This window comes from Acinonyx jubatus, chromosome B4 (genome assembly GCF_027475565.1).
Source record: "Acinonyx jubatus isolate Ajub_Pintada_27869175 chromosome B4, VMU_Ajub_asm_v1.0, whole genome shotgun sequence".
NCBI classification, from domain to species: Eukaryota; Metazoa; Chordata; class Mammalia; order Carnivora; family Felidae; genus Acinonyx; species Acinonyx jubatus.
The window spans coordinates 132,170,902-132,191,731 of NC_069387.1; the positions used below are offsets into that span (position 1 = coordinate 132,170,902).

Below are 20,830 nucleotides of genomic sequence, written 5' to 3' on the forward strand. Positions count from 1 at the left end.
CTCCCACACCCCTCTAGTAACCCTCTGTTCTCCATATTTATGAGTCTCTTATGCTTTGTCCTCCTCCCTGTTTTTGTATTATTATTGTTTCCCTTCTCTTATGTTCATCTGCTTTTTCTCTTAAAGTCCTCATATGAGTGAAGTCATATATTTGTCTTTCTCTGACTACTTTCACTTAGCATAATACCTTCCAGTTCCATCCACGTAGTTGCAAATGGCAAGATTTCATTCTTTTTGATTGCCGAGTAATACTCCATCGTGTGTGTGTGTGTGTGTGTGTGTGTGTACGTACACACACACATATACCATTATCATCTTTTTTTTTTTTTTTTTTTTTAATGTTTATTTTTGAGAGACAGAGAAGGAGCGGGCCAGTGTCAGAAGGAGACGCAGAATCTGAAGCAGGCTTCAGGCTCCAAGCTGTCAGGTCAGAGCCTGATGTGGGGCTCGAACTGATGAACTAAGAGATCATGACCTGAGCCAAAGTCGGGTGCTTAACCAACTGATCCACCCAGGTGCCCCAAAATTTATTTATTTATTTATTTTTGAGAGACAGAGCGTGAGCCGGGGAGAGGCAGAGAGAGAGGGAGACATAAAATCGGAAACAGGCTCCAGGCTGTCAGCACAGAGCCCGATGCAGGGCTCGAACTCACAAACCGTGAGATCATGACCTGAGCTGCAGTCGGATACTTAACTGACTGAGCCACCCAGGCACCCCTTACATCTTCTTTATCCATTCATCCATTGATGGACATTTGGGCTCTTTCCATACTCTGGCAATTGTTGATAGTGCTGCTATAAACATTGGGGTGTGTGTGTCCCTTCGAAACAGCACCCCTGTATCCCTTGGATAAATACCTAGTAGTACAATTGCTGGGTCGTAGGGTAGGTCTATTTTTAGATTTTTGAGGAACCTCCATACTGTTTTCCAGAGTGGTTGCACCAGCTTGCATTCCCACAAATAGTGCAAAAGAGATCCTCTTTCTCCGCATCCTCGCCAACATCTGTTGTTGTCCGAGTTGTGGATGTTAGCCATTCTGACAGGTGTAAGGTGGTATCTCATGGTGGTTTTGATTTGTATTTCCCTGATGATGAATGATGTTGAACATACTTTCATGTGCCGGCTGGCCATCTGGAGGTCTTCTTTGGAGAAGTGTCTGTTCATGTCTTTTGCCCATTTCTTCACTGGATTATTTGTTTTCTGGGTGTTGAATTTGATAAGTTCTCTATAGATTTTGGATACTAACCCTTTATCTGATATGTCATTTGCAAATCTTCTCCCATTCCGTCGGTTGCCTTTTAGTTTTGATGATTGTTTCCTTCGCTGTGCAGAAGCTTTTTATTTTGATGAGGTCCCAGTAGTTCATTTTTGCTTTTGTTTCCCTTGCCTCCGGAGACATGTTGAGTAAGAAGTTGCTGCGGGCAAGATGAAAGAGGTTTTTGCCTGCTTTTTCCTCGAGGATTTTGATGGCTTCCTGTCTTACATTTAGGTCTTTCATCCATTTTGAGTTTCTTTTTGTGTATGGTGTAAGAAAGTGGTCCAGGTTCATTCTTCTGCATGTCGCTGTCCAGTTTTCCCAGCACCACTTGCTGAAGAGTCTGTCTTTATTCCATTGGATGTTCTTTCCTGCTTTGTCAGAGATTAGCTGGCCATACGTTTGTGGGTCCATTTCTGGGTTCTCCATTCTGTTCCATTGATCTGAGTGTCTTTTTGTGCCAGTGCCATACTGTCTTGATGATTACAGCTTTGTAGTATAGCTTGAAGGCCGGGATTGTGATGCCTCCTGCTTTGGTTTTCTGTTTCAAGATTGCTTTGGCTATTTGGGGTCTTTTCTGGTTCCATACAAACTTTAGGATTATTTGTTCTAGCTCTGTGAAGAATACTGGTGTTATTTTGTTAGGGATTGCATTGAATATGTAGATTGCTTTGGGTAATATCGACATTTTAACAATATTTGTTCTTCCTATCCAGGAGCATGGAATCTTTTTCTGTTTTTTTGTGTCTTCAATTTCTCTCATAAGCTTTCTATAGTTTTCAGTGTATAGATTTTTCACCTCTTTGGTTGGGTTTATTCCTAGGTATTTTATGGGTTTTTGGTACAGCTGTAAATGGGATCGATAGTAGGACTGTGTGTATAAAGTACCTAGTGCAGGGGGCGCCTGGGTGGCTCAGGTCATGATCTCACAGTTCATGGATTTGAGCCCTACAACGGGGTTGCTGCTGTCAGCACAGAGCCCATTTCTTATCTCTGTCCCCCCTTTCTCTGCCCCTCCCCTGCTGGTTCGTTGTTTCTCTCTCTTAATAAATAAGTAAACTTGAAAAAAAAAAAAAAGTAAGTAGGGCAAATCTGGTGCAGGGTACAGGTGCTTGGTGAAAGTTGGTCTCAGTCTCCAGCTCTTGAGATGGCTTATAGCCTCCATTGCCTTGGCATTTTTCCTGAGCTCTTACGTTTAAAAACAGACTGGCTGTAAGGAAACTGCTTGTTCCTCCCCTAATCTCCATGGAGTTCGGGTATGTAGTAGTTCAGGAAAACCTTTTGGTGCTTCTGTAAGAGTTGAGAGAAGAGGGGGCACCTGGGTGGCTCAGTCGGGTAAGCGTCCAACTTCGGCTCAGGTCATGATCTCATAGTTTGTGAGTTCGAGCCCTGCGTCGGGCTCTGTGCTGACAGCCCAGAGCCTGGAGCCTACTTCAGATTCTGTGTCTCTCCCTCTCTCTACGCCTTTCCTGCTCATACTCTGTGTCACTCTGTCTCTCAATAATAAATAAGCGTTAAAAAAAAAATTAGAAAAAAAAAAGAGTTGGGAGAAGAGGCAGAAATAAATCTGTTGGCTTCCTGATTTTGTTCTCTAAGTTGAAGGGCAACATTGGGAAAATGAGCTTTAGAATTACATTTGTTGTATTTTTATCATTGAAGTCCAGGTCCTGGGGGAAGTTTGGCCTAGTGGGGAGTATTCCTGCTTCTGCCCTGCAGGGTCTGAGACAGCTTTGGGAGCTTCAATTCTGGGGCCAGTTGTGCAAGGAACCAAAGAGGTCTCAGGAGCCCCCTTAACCTCTACACTTCAGTGCTGTGTAGTTGGGTTCCTTCACCTTCTGGACATTTGTGGTGTTGTTCTTTAAAAAACAAATTTTTTTTAATGTTTATTTTTGAGAGAGAGAGATGCACAGAGTGAGCGGGGGGGGGGGGGGGGGTGGGGGGGGCAGAGAGAGAGGGAGACACAGAATCCAAAGCATGCTCCAGGCTCTGTCTGAGCTGTCAGCATGGAGCTGGATGCAGGGCTTGAACCTACAAACTGCCAGATCATGACCTGAGCCGAAGATGGACACTCAACCGACTGAGCCACCAAGGCGCCCCCATGTTCTTACTGTTCACTGAGAGAGCTATAGAGCTGGTTTAAGACAAAGGCCCTGCCTGTGGACGAGCTTATATGCTGGTGAGGAAGAAGTCACTTAACCTCAACACGCTGAAGCAAGGAGGGAAGGGGTGTGGGCCATTGTGGAACTTGGGCGTCATGGGGGCGTGTTTAGTGTGCTCCACACTATTGCCGGTGTCAGAGATCCCGGTCACTGAGCTAACTCTCATTTTACAACGACTGCCTCATTTGCCTTCACAACATCCGTAAGAAGCAGGTATCGTTAGCCTGTTTTCATGATAAAGCTGAGAACCACAGAGGTTCAGTAGTTTGTCTGGCACACAGCAGAGCCAGATTCTGAATGCACATTTGTTTGATTGCAGGACCCAGGGTTTTTACCACTCGACCAAACTTTGCCCAGAGCACTTCCCGGGGATAGGGAGTAGAAAGTAGATCTCTGTGGAGTAGGCTGGATATAGGGGACACAGTTCATTTGGGTCCCGCCCTATTTGGGGGCCTTCATTGCCTCCTGCCCCAAATACCAGCCAAACTTGAGAGGGAGAGGCTAGAGGTGAGAGTCCCACAGAGGCAGCTTTATTCCTTGACTGAGCTGTGGGTCGGCCTCACAGGCTGCCTATTGAGCTTGCAGAAGATGCCCTTCCTAAGTGTGTTAGTGCAGAGCTCTTGCCCCGGGGGCCAGAGTAGGGCTCAGGATTTGTATGCAGTTCACAGTGTGCCTGGAGTCCCTGCCACTGACACCAGCAGCAAAGGACAAGTAAGCAGATGAGTGCATCTATCAGTTCCTTAAAGGAACGCGTTGGAGCCCGTTTAGAGACTGTGACTTGGAGAGACACAGCTCCCTGCCCCCTTCCCGAGCCTCTGAACGGGACTGCATCTCCTTTTGTGCCTGCCAGTTGCATAGCAACCAAGCTAGCTGATTGCCTCCTGGCGGGAGAAAACTGTTTAGCTCTGGATTCTTGGAAGAGGTGCCAGGCATCACCTCCCAGGGGTGGGAGAAATTTGTTAGAAGCAGCAGAGGTGTGGGAAGCTGCTGCTTCTTAGGAGGGTGCTGACTGACAGGCATTCCTGTGTAGCCCACTAGACAGAGCCTGCCTGAGACTTCCCTGCCAGGAAGAGCCGGGCAGCTACAAGCTAACAGCTATGAGCCGGAAGGCTGCTGAGGGTCATGGTCAGAGGAACCGGGGTCTTACCCTACCGAGACCTTGAAGTCCTCCTGGTGAGATGTGCTGCCACACAAGGTAGTGTGTTTCCCTGCTGGACAGGGCTTGCATAGGTTGGATAGGTCATGTTAGACGTTCAAGGGCAGCATGAGTGGATAGATGAGACCTTTTCAATCCCATTTCAGTTCTGCTATGTGCTGCCCTTGTGCTTGGGGCCTGCTCTCGGGCTCCTGGACTTCGTTTGTGAGCTAGGGACATGGTGGAAAACGGCACCCCATAGTCCTTTTTGTAATACACAGTGTGTTAGTAGCAGCATATCCTCCAAGGAGAGCTGAGTAATAGCAACTTACCTTTATTGAATGCCTGTCAGGAACCCAGCAACTGAGCTCTGTGCTTTTCATATATTTTTTCCTCAAAGAATGCGGTGTATTCATAACTCTCTTCCCCATTCCAGTCCCCAAGGGCAAACACTGATAGGAATTTCGCGTTTATCATTCCAGACTTTTTTCTCTGCATTTGCAAAGCGGTACATTCTCTGTAATTGTCGCAAAATCCCGCTCTTTTACCCCCATTTTACAGAACAGGAAACAGGCTCAAAGAGGTGAACAATCTTGTCCGAGGTCCCATAGCCAGGGGAGCTGTGATTCTAAGCCAGATCCATCCAGTTCCAGAGTGCATGCCCTTTCTTTTACTTGGCATGGGTTGGAGTGTTTCCACAGTGGCACTCTGCAGGTCAGAATGGGGCTGGTGACTTCTTTGTCTCTCCCTGAAGCAGCTGCCTGAAGAGACCAGGCCTCCTCCAGGAGCCCAGCCTGTTTGCACAGCTCAGCTACTTCTCCTTGGCTTGCCCCACATTCTGGGGCTCACCAACCCGTGGTTCCCTGAGACAATGCTGGCATGTGCCATGATTCACAGGATGGACAAAAGGTCAGACTGGCCCAACTAGGCTGGCCTCCTGTCCGAGAATGTCAGTCCTTTTGGTTTGGACTGTTTTCTGAATAGAAGTGGTTTCAAGGGAAGACTTCTGTCCTTTGGGAAGAGAGAGTAGCATGTCTGACTTTGGCCAGATGGGAAAGTGAGAGTTCTGTGTGGGTGTGTGCATGACGTGCCACAAGGTGCGTCCCTTTTCCTCTGCTTGTCTCCATGAACGGGTGCTGCTGGCTCAGCACCTCTGCTAGAGGCACTCAAAATGTAAACTTGAAAGCACGATGAAGAGGCTTGTGTTCAAATTATGGCTCTGCCTTCGTCTCTTTCATGACCAAATATTTCTTGAACTCCTGTGTGTCAGACATTGTTCTAGGCTCTGAGTATACATGGTAACCTGACTAGACAACTTTTCCATAACTCCGTGCGCTTGCCTGCTCCTCCTGTCCTCTTTCTGCCATCTTTCCGTGCCACCATAATGGTGCGCATGAATGTCTTGGCAGATGCTCTCAAGAGCATTAACAATGCTGAAAAGAGGCAAACGCCAGGCTCTTATTAGGCTATGCTCCAAAGTCATCGCCCGATTTCTGACTGTGATGGTGAAGCATGGTTACATTGGCAAATTTGAAATCATCGATGATCACAGAGCTGGGAAAATTGTTGTGAACCTCACAGGCAGGTTAAACAAGTGCGGAGTGATCAGCCCCAGGTTTGATGTACAACTCAAAGATCTAGAAAAACGGCAGAATAATCTGCTCCCGTCCCGCCAGTTTGGTTTCATTGTACTTGACAACCTCAGCTGGCATCATGAACCATGAAAGCAAGACGAAAACACACAAGAGGGAAAATCCTGGGATTCTTTTTCCAGGGGTGTAATACAGTCATACAAATAAAATGCCTCACTGACTAGACAAGTTTTCTGCCTGCAGGGAGCTTACATTTTGGTGGAGTTTCCTTTTTCATTTGTCGGAGTCTCCATTTTTTCATCTGTACAAGGGACAACCTGACTTGTCACAATCCCATTTGGCACAATTGTTGGGAAGGTGACATAAGATAACCTTTGTGACCTTGCCTGGCACAGTTTTTTTCATTTCATTTCTTGCCAGGCTCCCCAGTGGGGTCTACTGTGGGTATGTTTCCCCTTCAGAATTTGTTCTGGGGGCGCCCGGGTGGCTCAGTCAGTTAAGCGTCCGACTTCAGCTCAGGTCATGATCTCATTGCTCGTGAGTTGAAGCCCCGCATCAGGCTCTGTGTTTGTTGACAGCTCAGAACCTGGAACCTGCTTCAGATTCTGTCTCTATCTCTCTGCCCCACCCCTGCTCGTGCGCTCACTCTCTCTCCCTCAAATATAAAATAAAACCTCAAAAAAAAAAAAAAAAAAAAGAATTCTGTGTCAGTAGAGGTAAGATCAGCAGAGGCTCCCTTACTCCCTTGGAGCCCAAGAGATTTGTATCCCATCCAGTAAGGGAGTGGGCACTGCCAAGACCCAAGGAGCCAGACTCCACCGAAGGCACTCCGTCCGGTTCAGCAGTTGGGACTAAGAGCCCCCATCGAGGGCTGAGCGCAGCGGGCTGTTGGGCCAGAACAGAGGTTGAGACACCTTCTGTAGCACAGTGAGAAGAGCATGGGCTCTGTAGCTTCCCAGCCATGTGACCTTGGGCAGGCCACTTCTGTCTCTGGGCCTCTGGGCCTTCGGGGCAGTTAGAGAGGCTGAACTTTGTACAGCAAGGTTTAGCAGAGTAGCTGGAATGGAGCAGAGTGACAGCTAACAGCTATTTAATACTGCAGAACAGTTCTGTGGGCATCTGGCTACTATGGGAGACTTCCACCCGACTGTAAAATTAGGGAGTTGTTTGATAGCAGAGGAAATGCGGTGTGGATTCCTACAGTGTTGAAGACACGACTAAGGTTTTCAAAGATTGGTAAGGCTGAGGTGTGGAAGAGTGATCAGGCTCATTTGATCTGGTTCCAAAGGGCAGGGCTAGGAAGTGAGGCCTGCTGAGTGTCAGACACTGGACCGAGTACTTTCCCACAGGTGCTCTCCTTAATCCTCACTGCGGCCTGGGAAGGTTATCCCCACTTAGAGATGGGATGTGTAGATGCTAAATACAGCCACATGAGGTTACATAGCTTGTTGGGGGTGGAGTCGGGATTTGAGCCCAGGTCTGCAGTGCTGGAATCTGTATTCTGATGTGATGGAGGCATGTTTCAGGTCAGTATAAGAAGCATTTGTTGTGGGGGGCGCCTGGGTGGCTCAGACGGTTTAAGCATCCAGCTCTTGATTTCGGCTCAGGTCATGATCTCCCGGTTTCGTGGGTATGAGCCCCACGTTAGCCTCTGTGCTGACAGTGCAGAGCCTGCTTGGGATATATTCATTCTCTCTCCCCCTCTCCCTCCCCCTCTCCCTCCCCCTCCCCCCCCTCCCCCTCCATCCCTTCCTCCCTCCCTCCATCCCCCTCCCTCCTCCTCCCTCCCTCCCCTCCCCATGCTCTGTCTCAAAATAAGTAAATTTTAAAAAAACATTAAAAAAAGGCGTTTGTTGTGGTTGAGAAGTATTAGAAGTATCCAGTAGTGGAATAGGTTTTCTGGAAGAAAATGAGCTTCTTGGCCCCATCCTGTTGAATTAGTGGCCTGGGGAGGTTGCTGAAGAGACGTTTCTGCTCAGTCCTGTTCTAGGCTCCTTTGTTCCAGAGGAAGCAGAGGTTAGTAAGGGCTTAGTGAAAGTATCTCTTCTAGATAAGGGCTTGGTGTTTACCCATGAGAATTTCACAAGGCCTGGGACTTGGGTTCCAGGTGTGGGAAACAATTTTCCTATTTCCTGGTTGTTGTGATATTTGAGTTGGCTGGCCTTATGGGTGATCTCGGGAATGTCTGTGGGTCCTAGGGCCAGGTTGAACTGAGCATTGAGTATGTTTTACTTTTGGGCTTAGGAAACAAAAGCAAAATTCTAGTAGGTTATTATGTTTTTTTTAAATAAATTTTTTTAGTGTTTATTTTTGAGAGAACGAGAGACAGAGTGGGAGGAGGGGAGGGGCAGAGAGAGAGGGAGACACAGAATCTGAAACAGGCTCCAGGCTCTGAGCTGTCGGCACAGAGCCCGATGCGGGCTCGAACTCACAAGCCATGGGATCATGACCTGAGCTGAAGTCAGATGCTTAACTGATTGAGCCGGCCAGGTGCCCCTATTATGTTTTTTTTATATGCCACAAATCATAATCGTTCTTCAAATAATACTGATCCAGACTATTTCCCCAACCTCAGTAGTCAGCAAGTTGCAGTACTTGGTAATACCTGCTTTTAAGGTGAAATTAATTTCTTAACTTTTTTTCTTGTTTATGGAGGTAATTACTCATTTTAGGAAAGTTGGAAAATACAGAGGTATGAAGAATATCAGGGGTGCCTGGGTGGCTCAGTTGGTTGAGCATACAACTTTTGATTTCGGCTTAGGTCATGATCCTGTGGGATTGAACCCTGTGGCGGGCTCTGTGCTGAGTGTAGAGCCTGCTTGTGATTGTCTCCCTCCCTCCCTCCCTCCTTCCCTCCCTCCCTCTGTCTCTGTCTCTCTCAAAATAAACATTTTTTTTTTTAATTTTAAAAATGGTCTTTGCATAGAAACCTCAGCCATGATACCTGTTTGGTGTGGGTATAGTGGGTGCTATGGTGCCAGTGACTTGGGGGGTGGTGGTTAGATTTGGCATGGAACAGGTGTTTGCTGCCTCTCTCAGACTCACTGAGTATTAAATACCACTGAGTACCTGGTGTCAGACCAGGGAGTCTGGTGGGAGGAGTGGTGGTAGGTATCCCTGGGTGGGCTTCAGGGAGTCTAAAATTGTGTATTTCGTTTTTTCTGAATTTTCTCCATGAAGTATGTCCTGCTCTTTGAACTGGCTGGAAAAACCCTAGTAAATGCTATTTGAAAACCAAAAACCAAAAACCAAAATATGCTTGTAGCATTTTACCTAATAGTTGGCTTGGGGGGAGCCCATCCATGTCCTCTCCAACCTCACATAATACTGCACCTATTACCCCCTTTTTCCACACAAGGAAATTGGGCTCAAAGGTAAAGCCTGTCTGAGGTCACGCAGCCAGTAAATGGTAGAGCTGGGCTTTGGAGCTAGATCTAGGTTTTCCATTGTGTGGCGTTGCCTCTTGTAAACCAAAGGTTGGGATCCAAATTTTAGCATAGGGAACCTCACCCAGCCTGACCTTCCACCGTTTGTTGCTTTGTCTTTTGCATCTTACCGTTTGGAGTACTTAGTAGCTTTTACACACTTCACTTGTGATTCCGTGTCTTTTCCATACTGTCTGTCCTCTGAATGCCTTGCAAACTCTTCTTTATCCTCCTCAGCCCCACTCAGTGAAACTTTGCCCTGGCATCCCAGAGTTAATTGCTCCTCTGCAGCACTCCTGCCTCTGGTTTGTGCTTGCTTTTTAGCATAGCTGACAGTCGGTTGCATTTATGTGCTGAACTTGGTCAGACTAATATATATTAGCTTAGGGACTGTCTTACTCTTCTTGGTGTCTGTGCCCTGTTGCTTGACACAGAATAAGTGCTCAAGGGTTAAAATGCATCCAGATCTCAAAAAAAAAAAAAAAAAAAATGTATATGGACCTCTTTCCTAAACAGTCTTCACAGCAGCTCCTTTAGAGGCCTCCCATCTAGTGTTCCAGGGGGATCACAAGGTGTTGTAGCAAGACTCAGACGAGCTGTGGTTCAAGGTTGCTAGGGTGCTTTTCTCCTACCCCTACAAGTTCCCTAATGATTCAAGATTCCCGTTTACCTCTTAACCCTTATTTTATGCCATTTCTGCTGCACTTTGCTCCTGCCAAGCTGTCTTTCTCTTTCAGTTACAGGTGTTTTCCCACCGTGGGGCCTTTGCACATGCTGTTCTGGGCCTGCGAGTTTGCTAGGACTCCCTCTCCTAAACCCCATTTGATTTGCCTGGCGAACTCCTGTAATGTTTCATTTCTCAGATTAAAATATCACTTTCTTGGGAGAAGCCATTCTCCCAGTCTAGCTTAGGTTCTCCACCTTTCTACTGTTCCAGCTGATTAACTTTAATTTCATAGCACCTCTCTGACATAGCTGCTTATATTGTCCCTTGAGTGATTACTTGGTATCTGTCTTCTCCACCAAACTGTAAACTCAACATGGGCAGGGACTGTGCCAATCTTGCTTATCTCATTAATTCAGACAGCACTGCACAAATTCTGGGGCTTGATAAATATTTGTTTCATGAAGCAGTAACACCTTCGTTTAAATTAGGGAAGTAGTATGGTGGGAAAAGCTTGACTTGAGGCTTAAGTGGTTTGAGTTCTCCTAACTGCTGTTAACTAGGCATGTGACCTTGGGCTTTCATTTCTTCATCTGCCAAATGAAGAAAAAATACTTGGTGATCTGGGCTCACCTGGGGTTCACCTGATAATCTGTGATTCTAGATGAACTGTTTAATTAGCCGAGTTCCGGGGCGGGGGGGAGGGGGGCTAGGATAAGAATCCAACTGCCTACTTGACATCTCCACCCAAGTGTCCTCACCCTCAAGCCCGCTCTCCCTGTCGCCTTCCCTGTTCGGTGTACAGCAGTGCCATTCATTAAGTGGCTCGGGCCCAGAACCTCAGTGATATTCTTGACTCTTCTCTCACACCCCTTGGCCGGTTTGTCGGCATATCTTATTGTTACTACGTACAGATATCCAGACTCCAACCCCTTCTCACTGCCTCTGCCACTCTTACTCTGGTCCAAATCACCATCATCTTTTTTATTATTATTATTTTTTTAGTGTTTGTTTATTTTGAGAGAGAGCGAGACGGAGTGTGCGCATGCTTAACGTGGGGCTCAAACTCCCAACCCTGAGATCAAGAGTCACATGCTCCACCAGCTGAGCCAGCCAGGCGCCCCAGAGTTCTTTTCAAGGGATATTCCATTGTATGTGTGCATCACAGTTTCTTTATTTATCTGTTCATCCATTGGTGGACACTTGGGTTTCTTCTGTATTTTGGCTGTTGTGAACAATGCTGTTCTCAGTATAGGTGTACAAATACCTCTCCTTGCTGTTCTTTGAACACAACAGTTGCCACCTCACTTTAGAGGATCCTCAGATTTTCTGTCTGGAATGCTCTTTCAGTCTGTAGGTTGGCTTGTACCTTTTGTCAGGTCATTGTTCAGTGTCATTTTCTCAATGGAAGCCTTTCTCAGCTATCCTATAAAAAAATTTTTTTTAATGTTTATTATTTTTGAGAGAGGGAGGGCTGGGTAGGGGCCGTGAGAGGGAGACAGAGGATCCAAAGCTGGCTCTGTGCTGGAAGCAGAGAGCCTGATGCAGGGCTTGAGCCCACAAACCGTGAGATCGTGACCTGAGCCGAAGTCCAAAGTCCGGTGCTTAACCGATTGAGTCATCCAGGCACCCACCAACTATCCTATTTTATTTATTTATTTATTAAAAAAAATGTTTTTTAATGTTTACTTTTGAGAGAGAGAGGCGAGGTGAGAGAGAAAGAGAGAAGGAGACAAAGAATTTGAAGCAGGCTCCAGGCTCTGAGCTGTTAACACAGAGCCCGATGTGGGGCCCAAACTCATGGACCGCGAGATCATGACCTGAGTCGAAGTTGGGTGCTCAACCGACTGAGCCACCCAGGCACCCCCAACTATCCTATTTTAAACTGCACCTTCCCCCACCACCTTGGTTCTTTTCTCCTTGCTCCTGCTTCATTATCTTTCATGATACTTATCAACGTCTGATTGAGGTTTTACTTTTTTTTTTCCCTCTTTCTCTCACTCTGTCTTCCTCTAAGTCCCAAGAGGATCATTTTGTTCATTGCTGTATCCCAATGCCTAGAATAGTGCCTGGCACCCAGAGTCATTCAGTAACTATTTGACGGATAGACAGATGCATGAATAAATGAATAAGGTTTGGTGGTAGGAGGGAGCGAGGACAGAGAGAATGGCAGTGAAGACAGATGTTTTTCCCTGGTCAGCAGTGCTCATCACTTCTCAAATTTGGCTGCTACTGAGATTCTAAGGGTAAAATTAAAATCCCAGCTATTTCTTCTTTGTATCTTCTTTAGTGACTGTACCTGCCCCTCACTGACAATTGTGTTCTGGAAAAGTTGTATGCTAGCACCAGAATGTGCACACAGAATTGAGGGGATCAACATGGGGTTGCAGGTGTTGAATTTCTCCAAGTAAGGATACTGAAAAAACACCTCCCTTGTCTGCATGCCACACAAATCATTGTCCACTGTCAGCTTCCTTCCTTCCTTCCTTCCTTCCTTCCTTCCTTCCTTCCTTCCTTCCTTCCTTCCTTCCTTCCTTATCAGCATCATTTCTTAAAAAGAAAGGGCCTTTTTAACACTAATGTTAAGTATAGGAAGGCATGGTTCAGAACAGAAGATGTGTTTTAAATTTAATAAATTTGGGGGGTGCTCAGTGGCTCAGTCAGCTAAGTGTCTGACTTTGGCTCAGGTCATGATCTCATGGCTTGTGAGTTCGAGCCCTGCATCGGGCTCTCTGCTGTCAGTGCAGAGTCTGCTTTGGTTCCTGTCTCCCTCTCTCTGCCCCTCCCCAGCTCATGCTTTCTGTCTCAGAAATAAATAAAAACATCAAAAAAATTAGTAGATTTGACTTAAAAAAAGAAAAAACCAACTTGCTTTGTTGTCTTCATTTTTCCCATTTTCCTGGAGGATAGCTGTGTGGAGAGAGGCACCAAGTGGTTAGGCTGAGGTTTGGGTGCCTCTGGCACCTCAGACTGAATGCTGCAGAGAGCCTGATAATGCTCTGCAAAGGCCTAGGACAATTGTGAGCAATTCCTTCCTTATGGCCATTTGGCTCTGACATTTGTAACTCATTTTTTAAAATTGGAAGTTCTCTGGCACAAAAACAGACACTCAGATCAATGGAACAGAATGGAGAACCCAGAAATGGACCCACAAACATATGGCCAACTAATCTTTGACAAAGCAGGAAAGAACATCCAATGGAATAAAGACAGTCTCTTCAGCAAGTGGTGCTGGGAAAACTGGACAGCGACATGCAGAAGAATGAACCTGGACCACTTTCTTACACCATACACAAAAAGAAACTCAAAATGGATGAAAGACCTAAATGTAAGACAGGAAGCCATCAAAATCCTCGAGGAAAAAGCAGGCAAAAACCTCTTTCATCTTGCCCGCAGCAACTTCTTACTCAACATGTCTCCGGAGGCAAGGGAAACAAAAGCAAAAATGAACTACTGGGACCTCATCAAAAGAAAAAGCTTCTGCACAGCGAAGGAAACAATCATCAAAACTAAAAGGCAACCGACGGAATGGGAGAAGATTTGCAAATGACATATCAGATAAAGGGTTAGTATCCAAAATCTATAGAGAACTTATCAGATTCAACACCCAGAAAACAAATAATCCAGTGAAGAAATGGGCAAAAGACATGAACAGACACTTCTCCAAAGAAGACCTCCAGATGGCCAGCCGGCACATGAAGTATGCTCAACATCATTCATCATCAGGGAAATACAAATCAAAACCACCATGAGATACCACCTTACACCTGTCAGAATGGCTAACATCCACAACTCGGACAACAACAGATGTTGGCGAGGATGCGGAGAAAGAGGATCTCTTTTGCACTGTTTGTGGGAATGCAAGCTGGTGCAGCCACTCTGGAAAACAGTATGGAGGTTCCTCAAAAATCTAAAAATAGACCTACCCTACGACCCAGCAATTGCACTACTAGGCATTTATCCAAGGGATACAGGTGTGCTGTTTTGAAGGGACACATGCACCCCAGTGTTTATAGTAGCACTATCAACAATTATCAAAGTATGGAAAGAGCCCAAATGTCCATCGATGGATGAATGGATAAAGAAGATGTGGTGTATATATATACAATGGAGTATTACTCAGCAATCAAAAAGAATGCAGTCTTGCCATTTGCAACTACGTGGATGGAACTAGAGCGTATTGTGCTAAGTGAAATTAGAGAAAGACAAGTATCCTATGACTTCACTCATGAGGACTTCAAGACACAGAACTGATGAACATAAGGGAAGGGAAACAAAAATAATACAAAAACAGGGAGGGGGACAAAACATAAGAGACTCTTAAATATGGAGAACAAACAGAGGGTTACTAGAGGGGTTGTGGGAGGGGGGATGGGCTAAATGGGTAAGGGGCATTAAGGAATCTACTGAAATCGTTGCACTATATGCTAACTAATTTGGATGTGAATTCAGAAATTAAAATTAAAAAAGAAATTGGAAGTTCTCTAAGGTATTGTCTAAATTGCCTATTCTGACATGTTACCCAATCATGAAATTAATGGGGTGCAACTTGCCTTAGAGAAAAGACAATCTAGGGCCATCTGGGTGGCTCAGTTGGTTAAGCGTCTGACTCTTGGTTTTGGCTCAGGTCAGTCTCATGGTTCTGTGAGTTCTCGCCCCACATTGGGCTCTTCACTAACGGTGCAGGGCCTGCTTGGGTGCCTGCCTCTCTCTCTCTCTCTCTCTCTCTCTCTCTCTCTCTCTCAAAATAAGTACATAAACTTAAGAGAAAAAAAAAAGACCATCTAGTGTGCTAAAGGAAAAAAAGCCAGATACAAAGAGTTGCCTATTGGATGATTATATGAACTATCTAGAATAGACAAATCTATAGAAATAGCATATTAGTGGTTGCCAGAGCCTGGGGCAAGACGAGTAAAGGGAATAATGAGCAACTGCTGAGTGGGTATGGGGTTTGCTTTGGGGTGATGAAAAAGTTTCGGACCAGATAGTGCTGGTGCGAATTGGCTGTGCCAATTCACATGTGCTGAATTGGCCACTTTAATAGGGTGGAAAATTTTATGTGTATTTTACCACAGTATAAATAATAGTAGAATAAAAAGCATTAGGGGCACCTGGCTGAGTTAGTAGAGCATGTGACTCTTGATCACAGGTCATGAGTTTGAGCCCCACATTGGGCGTAGAGTCTACTTAAATTAAAAAAATAAACATATGCGTGTATCGCACATGGCCAGTATTGTTTAGTGAAACTTGTTTTAGTTACACCACCCTGGCAGTATCTGTGGGCTGGATCACAACATAAAATGTATTGTGTGGGTGTGTGTTCTCAAAATGTGAAAGCCCCCTCTCTAAGGCTCCTTTTAGCTCAGAACATCCTATGGCCAATATTTGGAAGTTGCTAAGACTGTCCTGAGAGGGCTATACAAGGATATGATGGACTTTGAATAACTTCCTCCTTCCATGATGGCTCTCCACAAATGTCATGTGATCTTGAGTGAGCCATTCTCTCTGGCTTTACATTTGTAGCCAGTTGTTTTGTTTTGTTTTTTGTTCTAAATTTTTTTTTTAACATTTATTTATTTTTGAGACAGAGAGAGAGCATGAACAGGGGAGGGTCAGAGAAAGAGGGAGGCACAGAATCTGAAACAGGCTCCAGGCTCTGAGCTGTCAGCACAGAGCCCGACGCAGGGCTTGAACCCACGGACCACGAGATCATGACCTGAGCCGAAGTCGGACGCTTAACCGACTGAGCCACCCAGGCGCCCCTGTTTTTTGTTTTTTAACTTGAACTTAAACATGATCTTGGAGAAGGTCTTGGCCTCCTTTTCTCTTGACCATTCCTATATCCATGCTTTAGCTGCACCTTGGACCTAATGTCTACAATAGCAACTTTAGTACACTTTTTGTTTTCGTGTCTGTCTTATCCCTCCAGATTGTGATCCTGACTGTAGGGACAGCATGGTGGTGGGCTAGATTTTAGCTAAGCTTTTGTCAGGTGCGTTGTGGCAAATGGGACACAGATGTGCAGGCATCATGACCCCCTCCCCCCCCCCCCCCCCCCCGTAGTTTGTTAAATGAAGTAGTCTAGACAGGGATTATTCTATTTTCTGAGTATTTTAAAATAGGAAGAGTAAGCAGTTTGGCCTGTCAGGGGCTAATAAGCAGGTAGTGTTCTGAATCTAGTGCGCCCTCTGTGGCACCACACTGGGGTGCATTTTACGTGTGCATGTATGCATAGCACTGTGTCCTCGCCTGTGTGTAAACGAAGGCAAAGGCCATGGCTAATTCAGAAAAGCCTAAGCTCAGGGAGTTTTCTTCCCTGGAGCAGATAAATCTGTTCTGACATTGCTACATTTTCCTCCGGTCCTTTGGGGAATACACAAGTTTATCTGAGAGCCTGTTTGCTGGGGAGGAATATTTATAGACTCTCTGAGCTGGAAAGAACTGGAGGACATCTAGTCCAGTGGTTCCCGGACATAGAAGTATCAAGAGTGACCTGGCAGTCTTTACCGATGCTTAGGCTCCATTCCAGGTGGTTCTGATTGAGAGGTCTGGGCGTGGTAGGGCCTAGAAGCTGAGTGTTTATGAAACCTCTCAGGTGGTTTTGATGCAGCTGGAATGATCCACTTCTCCCATGTCGTAGAAATGGGAAGGGGCGCACAGAAAGGCTGGATTACTTTACTATAAGGGTACCTAGTGACTGAGCTGGGAGGCCAGATCTGTGGACTCCCATGCCCTAAATGTTCCCTCTTGTCACATGGGGGCTTTCACTGTTGAATCTGCACATGGGGAAGTGGCCCATGGGGTACACATACCCTGGCTCTTTGGGTGTCTGAGTGTGCTGTCTTCACCAGAATGTTGGATTGCAAAATTGACTTTCAAGGACAAAAATACAGTGACACTAGGGGACTCCAGCTCTCTCTACACCAGCTGAAAACAGCTTGCTGTCAACTCTTTTCAACCACACATCACCTTAATACAAATTAGGGGAATTATAGGAGAAAATGATTTTCCATCTTAACCCGTTTTCTTAAAGTTCATCTAATTTTTTTGAGAGAGAGTGAGCATCTGCCTGTGGTGGAGGGCCAGAGAGAGAGAAGGAGAGAGAGGATCCTAAGCAGGCTCCGTGCTGACAGCGTGGAGCCCTACATGGGGGTTGATCCCACGAACCTCGAGATTGTGACCTGAGCTGAACTCAAGAGTCAGATGCTTAACTGACAGAGCCAGCCAGGCACCCCTTAACCCAAACATTTTCTATGATGTTAGTGTATTTCCTTTTGGTCTGTGAACATTCGTTTTATAGCATTGTAGTCAGTGTGTATGTAACTTATAACCTGCTTTTTCACATATTATTACAGACAATTTCCTATTGCTATTTGGTGCTTAAAACCGTCATTCCTACTGAGTGGAAATTATACATGTTAAGTTGCTTTCAGTTTTAGCAGCTATAAGTAGTAATGCACTGAACTATTTGATGCATATAGTATCATTTTCATATTTAGAATTCTTTCTCAAGGATAAAATTTCAGATATGGAATTGCTGGGTCAGAGGATATGGATGTTCCTGTGGGTTTCGTATTGACAAGCTGCTTTACCAAAAGATCAATTTCCTTTTACTCCACAGCAAGGAGTCTGCAAGAATGTTTATCTTTGGTTTTGAGCATTTAATTTTTTTTTAACATTTATTCTTTTTTTGAGAGACAGAGATAGAGCGCGAGTGGGGGAGGGCCAGAGAGAGAGGGAGACACAGAATCCAAAGCAGGCTCCAGGCTCTGAGATGTCAGCTCAGAGCCTGATGCGGGGGCTGGAACCCACCAACTACGATATCGTGACCTGAGCTGAAGTCGGACACTTAACTGACTGAGCCACCAGGTGCCCCCCCCCACCTTTTTTTTTTTTTTTAAGTAAGGCCTACCCCTAACCTGGGGCTCGAACTCATGACCCCATAATTAAGCATCACATGCTCCATTGACTGAGCCAGCCAGGCACTCCAACAAGAATTCTTCATAGGTGATGCTTTCCCATCAGGGGCATGAGTGTCAGGTAGTCTTGCTGTTGGTGATGCTAAGTTTGATCTGTGGCTTAAGATAATGGCGGTAACCAGGGGTGCCTGGGTGGCTCAGTTGATTAACCATCAAACTTCGGCTCAGGTCATGATCTCACGGTTTGTGAGTTCAAGCACCGGGTTGGGCTCTGTGCTGACAGTTCAGAGCCTGGAGCCCGCTTCAGATTCTGTGTCTCCTTCTCTCTTTACCCCTCCACTGCTCGTACTCTGTCTCTCTCACCAAAATAAATAAAAACATTAAAAAAAAAAGAAAAAGATAATGGTGGTAACCAGGTCCCTCTAGTAGAAAGATACATTTTTTTTCCATTTTCCTTATTAATGATAAATTCCTGTAAATTAACTTGCTGAAATGAAGAGTTTGCACCATTGGGGAGGAAAAACCAAACAAACCTAGAGCACTGTTGATTGCAAATTGCCAGTAAATGATTGTGCTCGACCACTCCACAGCCACCATGCTTTCTGCACATATCTTGTTCGTTCTTTTTTCCTGGTTACAAAAGGAACTTAACATTTAAAAGTTACAGAAATACTTGGCGTAGAAAGTAAACGTGTCCAAAATTCTAATCCCTAGAGATAACTGCTATGCACAGTTAATCCCTGTCATTTCATTTTTAAATATATTTATACATTTACATGTGTGAACTATTAATTATTATATAGAAATAAGCTCATAATGCTATCTTACTACTTACTGTTTTCACTGAATGTGCCACGGAAGTTTTTCTCTGCCAGTAATGTTAGATCTACCCTCTTTTTTTTTTTTTTAATTATGGTAAAATATATGTAACATGTTGACATTTTAACCATTTTTCAGTGTTCAATTCAGTGGCATTAATTGCATTAACAGTGTTGTGGGACCACCACCTCTTATCTAATTTTTTTTTTTTTTAAGTTTTCATTTATTTAAGTAATCTCTACACCTACCATGGGGCTTGAATTCAAGCATCTGAGATCAAGAGTCAGACGTTCTTTCATCTAAGCCTGCCTTTTAAAAAATTTTTATATATTTTTTAATGTTTATTTTTGAGAGACAGAGCACAAGCATGGAAGGAGCAGAGAGAGGGAGACACAGAATCTGAAGCAGGCTCCAGGCTCTGAGCTGTCAGCACAGAGCCCAACACAGGGGCTTGAACCCACCAACCGTGAGATTATAACCTGAGCCAAAGTCAGATGCTGAACCCACTGAGCCACCCAGGCGCCTCTGAGCCAGTCTTGTTTTTTTTTTTTTTTTTTTAATGTTTATTTACTTTTTAAATGTTTATTTTAGAGACAGAGTGCAAGCGGGGGAGGGGCAGAGAGAGAAGGCAACACAGAATCCAAAGCAGGCTCCAGACTCCAAGCTGTCAGCACAGAGCCCAACACAGGGCTTGAACTCATGAACCGCGAGACCATAACCTGAGCCAAAGTCAGGTGCTCAACTAAGCCACCCAGGTGCCCCCTGAGCAAACCTTTTTAAACAGCTGTAAGATGGCATTCCTTGGTGGATGAGCCAGAATTTATTCAGTCACTGCCCTATTTTTGGACAATAGGGTTGTTCTCTTAAAAACAGTGCTGCAGAGAACGTCCTTGCCTGTGTCAGTGCTTGTTTATGTGAGCATTTTTGTGAGCCAGCTTCCTGGAAGCAGGAAAGCTGGTTAGAGTGTACAGACATTTTACATTTTAATAGGTATTGCCTAATTGTCTTTCAAAAATGTTGAACCTGTTTATACTGTAACCAAAAGCATCTGAGACTGGTAAATTATTGATTTGTCTTGTTAACTGTTTGCTCTCACAAAGTTAACCCAACCTGCTCTGTATTTACCCCTCCTCAATACAGAAGGGCTAGTTAGTCAAGCAGAGGCAACATTCGTTGGTTTAATTGATATTTATGTAGCACCTCCTATGTATCAGACCTAGTGTTCAGGAATGGGGAATTTGGTATGAATAGACACAATCCCTCCTTAGTGGAACTGCCAAACTAGTGGAGACAGATACCATCTCACAAATGAATGTCAAGAAGTAGTAAGTGGGCATAAATAATAGGAGGCTTTGGCTGGGCTGGGAGTTCAGGAAGAATTCCCTGTTTATTTGGAACTTTGAAGGATCAATGGGAGTGACCTAGACAAAGAGCAGATTGGGAATGAGGGTAGGCAGAGAACCTTCTGAGCAGAATAAACAGCATGTGCAAAGGCCCTGTGGCTGATACCTTTAGAAGTTTTACTGCCCAGCGAAGTTCAACATGTTTGGTACCTTTGAGGAAGGCAAATTTTGAATTATTGAGAGACCAAATAGATGATATCCCACTGCCAGGACCCCATAAGCAGGAAGGATTTCAGAGGGATGAAATGCTTTCCTAGATAAGTTCTAACAAATTGCAAGTCCCCTGAAGGAGAGAAGGAAGATCTGCACCTAAAGACATCAGCTTAGATTTTTAGAATAAGTTGGTCATAGTTTGAGGGCAAATAACCAAGGAGAAATTCTACCACCACTGGGATACATCAGAAGAGGGTCTGGAATGCTAAAGGCCCAGATGAGCTAAGTCTTCTGAAAAATGTTCA

General features: G+C 45.1%; 1 protein-coding gene and 1 pseudogene across 2 annotated transcripts in view; both read left to right on the forward strand.

The window, feature by feature from the left end:
* The window catches only part of ACO2 (aconitase 2), a 55,109-nt gene that overhangs the window by 6,075 nt on the left and 28,204 nt on the right, over positions 1-20,830 (forward strand). The window lies entirely within an intron of this gene.
* Positions 3,194-7,755, forward strand: LOC128316510 (40S ribosomal protein S15a-like; annotated as a pseudogene).